Below are 7,078 nucleotides of genomic sequence, written 5' to 3' on the forward strand. Positions count from 1 at the left end.
GACTTTTACACAGACGGGTGTGATAAGAAAGTCCGGTGATTGGGCAGGATGTATGTAACGGCCCGAACCCCTGTGGAATGTTTCATTCTGACCATGGTCTGCGAAATGGTGGTGGGGCTTACAAAACGGTGCAGCTTGGACTAACAGAATTCAAGTTTTAGACAGTGCGTTGGTGTTGGAGTATTACTTGATATTTAGCAAACTACAGATTTGGTGCCAGAAGAAAGATATCTCAGAGGCCTAGCCTGGAATGGAACTCTAGGTCTGGGAATGGGAGGCTCTGCTCTCCTGTACACAGGCTGTCACACTGCCCAGTGTCCTGTGATTCCAGGTCACCTCCCAGGGTGAGAGGACTGAAAACTTAGAGGAAAGGAGCGCTGATAACAGATTCCCTTTTCCCCACAGCTGCCACCACAGGATTTTCACCCACTAGCAAAGATACCTACTAGAGGCCCCGCCCCGCCCCGCCTCACTTCCCCGCTCAGTTGGCCGAGGCGTAGCGCAGCGACCCCCAGCACGCCTGCAAGCATGGCGCTGAGCTTGCGGGCCGTGCTCTGCAGCGTGCGCGCAGTCCTGTCGCCTGCCGCGCCCTGCCCGCCTAGGCCCTGGCAGCTGGGGGTGGGCGCCGTCCGGACGCTGCGCACGGGACCCGCTCTGCTCTCAGTGTGTAAATTCACAGAGAAACAGGATAACAACAGAAAATGGTATTGGAACACTGGGAATCAGCAATTTTGCACAGGAAGCGTTCGGAGATGTTTACTGTAGTCTGCCTGAAGTTGGGACAAAATTGAACAAACAAGATGAGTTCGGTGCTTTGGAAAGTGTGAAAGCTGCTAGTGAACTCTATTCTCCTTTATCATGAGAAGTAACTGAAATTAATGAAACTCTTGGAGAAAATCCAGGACTTGTAAACAAATCTTGTTATGAAGATGGTTGGCTGATCAAGATGACACTGAGTAACCCTTCAGAACTAGATGAACTTACGAGTGAAGAAGCATATGAGAGATACATAAAATCTATTTAGGAGTGAAAATGGAACCCCTAAATAAACTAGTGTGAAATAACGCAACCCAGCAGAGTTGTCCTGAATTAGTAGTGGATGGAAGACTTAGAATAGCAACTTTTAGCATTACCAATGGGGATAAAAAACTGTTAACACTGCTAATGAAAGAAAATGCCCTTTAACTTTCTAATGATTATGGATAAATATAATACGCGTCTTTTTCACAATATCCTATGATTTTTAGTCTAGGCTCTAGTATTCAGAAGTCATGAAATTATCCATGGTAAAAACTGGTTATAAAAATTACATAATTCAAAGATAACGTTTTTTTTTTTGTTTTGTTTTGTTTTGTTTTGTTTTGTTTTGTTTTGTTTTTTTGAGACGGAGTCTCGCTCTGTCCCGGGCTGGAGTGCAGTGGCCGGATCTCAGCTTACGGCAAACTCAGCCTCCCGGGTTTACGACATTCTCCTGCCTCAGCCTCCCGAGTAGCTGGGATTACAGGCGCCGCCACCTCGCCGGGATAGTTTTTTGTATTTTTTAGTAGAGACGGGGTTTCACCGTGTTAGCCGGGATGGTCTCGATCTCCTGACCTCGTGATCCGCCCGTCTCGGCCTGCCAAAGTGCTGGGATTACAGGCTTGAGCCACTGCGCCCGGCCATCGTTACTATTCTTAAGCCTTATATAATATTGTAAATTTGGGCTGAAATACTTAATGATCTTTCTACTGGAAATAACTGAGAGTGAAGAGGTTTTTGTTGCTTGTACAGTGTCAGATGAGGAACAGCACTACCTTAATTTTGCAATACACTGCATTTGCTGATGCTATTTTTATGCAGTGAAGCAACAGCTTTGCAGCAAAATAATAAAATACTTCTTAATCATGTTTTTTGTTTTGATGTTAATATTTCATTTAGTGACTCTGCTAGTATTTGTGAAAGTGCTAACTTTAACTTATGGAAAGTTACTTTTTAAAAGGAAATGTAAGCCAGAACAATGAAAAGCTCCAAGAAAATGTTTCCTTTAGTCACAAATCTGGTTTTTCTTAAGCCAAGATGTCACCTTTAACATAATAAAAAAATAAAAATAAATCACCAACTTTGATTTTCTTTTTTTTTCTTTCTTTTTCTTTTTTTTGAGACGGAGTCTGGCTCTGTCACCCAGGCTGGAGTGCAGTGGCCGGATCTCAGCTCACTGCAAACTCCACCTCCCAGGTTCACACCATTCTCCTGCCTCAGCCTCCTGAGTAGCTGGGATTACAGACGCCCGCCACCTTGCCCGGCTAGTTTTTTGTATTTTTTAGTAGAGACGGGGTTTCACCGTGTTAGTCAGCATGGTCTCGATCTCCTGACCTCGTGATCCACCCGTCTCAGCCTCCCAAAGTGCTGGGATTACAGGCTTGAGCCGCCGCGCCCAGCCACCAACTTTGATTTTCTAAAAGAAAAGATACTAGACATTGACGTTCTCACACCCCTCCCAGGACTAGGCACCACCTGCAGGAATTTCGCCACAGCATATTTTATCCTGGTATTTCTTGCCAAAACCCACAAAAGTGTCTACAAGACGCCTGACATATTCCTGTACCAAGACACTGAATCTGCAGTAGGAACCTGTTTTCTCCACCAGCCTAGGATTCTGGACCATCAGTTTATAATCTCGGCTGCCTGCATGGACGCAAATCAGAGGACAGCTCTACCTGGGCCACTATCTGTAGCACAGACCAGTCCTTCCACCTACATTGTACTCTCCCCAACCCATGGATTTTTTTTTTTTTCTTTTTCTTTTCTTTTCTTTTTTTCTTAAGATGGAGTTTTGCTCTTTTTGTCCAGGCTGGAGTGCAATGGTGCGATCTCAGCTCACTGCAAATTTCACCTCCCGGGTTCAAGTGATTCTCCTGCCTCAGCCTCTCGAGTAACTGGGATTACAGGCGTGCACCACCACACCCGGCTAATTTTGTGTTTTTAGTAGAGATGGGTTTCACTGTGTTGGCCAGGCTGGTCTCGAACTCCTGACCTCAGGTAATCTGCCCACCTTGGCCTCCCAAAGTGCTCTGGGATTACAGTTGTGAGCCACCATGCCTGGCTGATTTTTTTTTTTTCTTTTAACTTTCATTTTTGATTCAGGGGTACACGTACAGGATTATTATATAGGTAAAATTGTGTCACGGGGTTTTGGTGTGCAGATTAGTTTGTCGCTGAGGTACTAAGCATAGCGCTAAACAGGTATTGATTTGATCCTTTTTGTCCTTTCATCCTCCACCCTAAACTAGGCCTCAGTGTCTGTTGTTCCTCTCTGTGTCCATGTGTTCTTATTATTTAGTTCTTATAAATGAGAAAATGCATTTGGTTTTCTGTTTCTGCATTAATTTTCTAAAGATAATGGTCTGCAGCTCTATCCATGTTACTGCAAAAGAAAATAATCTTGGTCTTTTTTATGGCCACACAGTATTCCATGATATTTATGTACCATATTTTGTTTTTATTAAGTCTTTTATTTTATTTATTTTTAGAGGCAGGGTCTCATGCTGTACCCCAGGTTGGAGTGCAGTGGTGTGATCTTGGCTCGCTGCAGCCTCAACCTCCTGGGCTCAAGAAATCCTCCTACCTCAGCCCCCCAGGTACTTGGGACTACAGCCATGCACTGTTATGCCTGGATAATTTTTCTTTTTTCTTTCTTTCTTTCTTTTTAGACAGAGCCTCCCTCTGTTGCCGGGCTGGGGTGTAGTGGCGCAATCTTGGCTTACTGCAACTTCTGCCTTCTGGGTTCAAATGATTCTTGTGCCTCAGCCTCCTGAGTAGCTGGGATTACAGATACACCACACGACACCCAGCTAATTTTTGTATTTTTAGTAGAGACAGGATTTCACAATGTTGGCCAGGCTGATCTTGAACTCCTGACCTCATGATCTGCCTACCTCAGTCCCCCAAAGTGCTGGGATTACAGGCGTGAGCCACTGCACCCGGCCTAATTTTTCATTTTGTATTTTTTGTAGAGATGGGGTTTTTCCACATTTCCCAGACTGGTCTCTAACTTTTGAGCTCAGGCAATCCACATCCCTTGGCCTCTCAAACAGGCATGAGCCAACATACCCTACCATATTATCTTTTCTTTATCCAGTCTACCATTGATAGGCATACCAGGTGATTCCATGTTTTTGTTATTGTGAATAGGGCTGCAGTGAACATGCATGTGCATTGTCTTTATGATAAAATATATTACTTTGGGTATATATCCAATTAGGAGGTTGCTTTTTCAAATGGTAATTCTCTTTTTAGTTTTGTGACAAATTGTCACACTGCTTTTCACAGTGGTTGAACTAATTTATACTCCCACTAATAGTGTATAACCATTCCCTTCTCCAACCTTGCCAGCATCTGTGATTTTTTTACTTTAATAATGGCAATTCTGACTGGTGTGAGATGGTATCTCATTGTGGTTTTTCTCTGCATTTCTCTGATAACTAGTGATGTGCATTTTTTTCATATGCTTGTTAGCCACATGTATGTCTTTTTTGAAAAGCATCTGTTCATGTCTTTTGCCTATTTTTAACAAGTTTGTTTTTTCTGTTTTCTTTTTTTTTTTTTTTTTTTTTTTTTTGAGACAGAGTCTGGCTCTGTCGCCCAGGCTGGAGTGCGGTGGCCGGATCTCAGCTCACTGCAAGCTCCGCCTCCCGGGTTTACGCCATTCTCCTGCCTCAGCCTCCCGAGTAGCTGGGACTACAGGCGCCCGCCTCGTCACCTGGCTAGTTTTTTGTATTCTTTAGTAGAGACGGGGTTTCACCGTATTAGCCAGGGTGGTCTCGATCTCCTGACCTTGTGATCCGCCCGTCTCGGCCTCCCAAAGTGCTGGGATTACAGGCTTGAGCCACCGCGCCCGGCCGGTTGTTTTTTCTTATAAATTTATTTATGTTCCTTATGGATGCTGGATATTAGACCTTTTTCAAAAGCGTAGTTTGCAAATATTTTCTTTTGGTTTGTGGGTTGACTGTTTACTGTTGATAGTTTTCTCTGCTGTGAAATAGCTCTTTAATTAGGTCCCGTTTGTCAATTTTTGCTTTTGTTTCAATTGTTTTTCTTACCTTCATCATGAAATCATTGCCAGTTTCTATGTCTTTTTTTGTTTGTTTTTTTGTTTTTGAGACGGAATCTCGCTCTGTCACCCAGGCTGGAGTGCAGTGGCCGGATCTCAGCTCACTGCAAGCTCCGCCTCCCAGGTTAACGCCATTCTCCTGCCTCAGCCTCCCGAGTAGCTGGGACTACAGGCGCCCGCCACCTCGCCCGGCTAATTTTTTTGTATTTTTAGTAGAGACGGGGTTTCACCGTGTTAGCCAGGATGGTCTCGATCTCCTGACCTCGTGATCCTCCCGTCTCGGCCTCCCAAAGTGCTGGGATTACAGGCTTGAGTCACCCCCCCCTGGCCAGTTTCTATGTCTAGAATGGTATTTCCTAGGTTGTCTTCCAGGGTAATACACACACACACACACACACACACACACACACACACACACACACATACTTTTTTTTTTTTTTTTTGAGACAGAGTCTTGCTCTGTCGCCCAGGCTGGAGTGCAGTGGTGTGATCTTGGCTCACTGCAAGCTCCTCCTCCCGGGTTCATGCCATTCTCCTGCCTCAGCCTCCCCAGCAGCTGGGACCACAGGTGCATGTCACCATGCCCTGCTAATTTTTGTATTTTTAGTAGAGACGGGGTTTCACCCTGTTAGGCAGCATGGTCTCAATCTCCTGACCTCGTGATCCGCCTGCCCCGGCCTCCCAAAGTGCTGGGATTACAGGCGTGAGCCACTGCACCTGGCTGGGTATTTTATAATTTTAAGTTTCACATTTAAGTCCTTAATGTATCTTGAGTTGATTTTGGCACATGGTGTAATAAAGGCATTTGGTTTCAATTTTCTGCATAGTGTTAGCTAATTATTCCAGCACTATTTATTAAATAGGGAATTCTTCCCACATTCCCCTTGTCAGCTTTGTTGAAGATCAGATGGTTGTAGATGTGTGGCATTATTTCTGGGCTCTATACTGTTGCATTGACCTATGAGTCTGTTTTTGTACTAGTGCCATGCTGCTTTAATTACTGTAGTTCTGTAGTATAGTTTGAAATCGGATACTGCCTCCAGCTTTGTTCTTTTTGCTTAGAAGTGCCTTGGCTATTTGGGCTCTTTGTTGGTTCCATGTGAATTTTTAACTAGTTTTTGTTGTTGTTGTTGAGCATGTTTTTGGTAGTTTGGTAACAATAACATTAGCTCCGTACATTTCTTCAGGCAGTATGGCCATTTTAATGATGTTAATCTTTTTTTTTTTTTTTTTTTTTTTGAGAAGGAGTCTTGCTCTGTTGCCTGGGCTAGAGTGCAGTGGCCGGATCTCAGCTCACTGCAAGCTCCGCCTCCCGGGTTTACGCCATTCTCCTGCCTCAGCCTCCCGAGTAGCTGGGACTACAGGTGCCCGCCACCTCGCCCGGCTAGTTTTTTTGTATTTTTAGTAGAGATGGGGTTTCACCGTGTTAGCCAGGATGGTCTCGATCTCCTGACCTTGTGATCCTCCCGTCTCGGCCTCCCAAAGTGCTGGGTATATCCATGAGTACAAAATAACTTTTTATTTTTGTCATTTCTGACTTCTTTTTTTTTCTTTTTCTTTTTCATTTCTTTCTTTTCTCTTTTTTTTTTTTTTTGAGAAGGATTTCCACTTTGTCTCCCAAGCCAGAGTGCAGTGGTGTGATCTTGGCCCACTGCAACTTCTGCTTCCCAGGTTCAAGTGATTCTTCTGCCTTAGCCTCCAGAGTAGCTGGGATTACAGGTGCCCACCACCACACCCAGCTGATTTTTGTATTTTTGGTAGAGATGGGATTTTGCCATGTTGGCGAGGCTGGTCTTGAACTCCTGACCTCAAGTGATCTTCCTGCTTTGGCCTCCCAAAGTGCTGGGATTACAGACATGAGCCATTGTGCCCAGCCCATTTCTGACTTCTTTAAGCAGTGTTTTGCAATCTTTGTGGTAGTGATCTTCCACCTCCCTGTTTAGCTGTATTCCTAGATATTTTATTCTTTTTGCGGCTATTGTGAATGGG

General features: G+C 44.4%; 1 pseudogene; it reads left to right on the forward strand.

Annotated features, from left to right (window-relative positions):
* Positions 1 to 528: 528 nt before the first annotated feature.
* LOC104669541 lies at positions 529 to 1,024 on the forward strand (annotated as a pseudogene).
* Positions 1,025 to 7,078: the final 6,054 nt, after the last annotated feature.

Source organism: Rhinopithecus roxellana, chromosome 6, assembly GCF_007565055.1.
Source record: "Rhinopithecus roxellana isolate Shanxi Qingling chromosome 6, ASM756505v1, whole genome shotgun sequence".
NCBI classification, from domain to species: Eukaryota; Metazoa; Chordata; class Mammalia; order Primates; family Cercopithecidae; genus Rhinopithecus; species Rhinopithecus roxellana.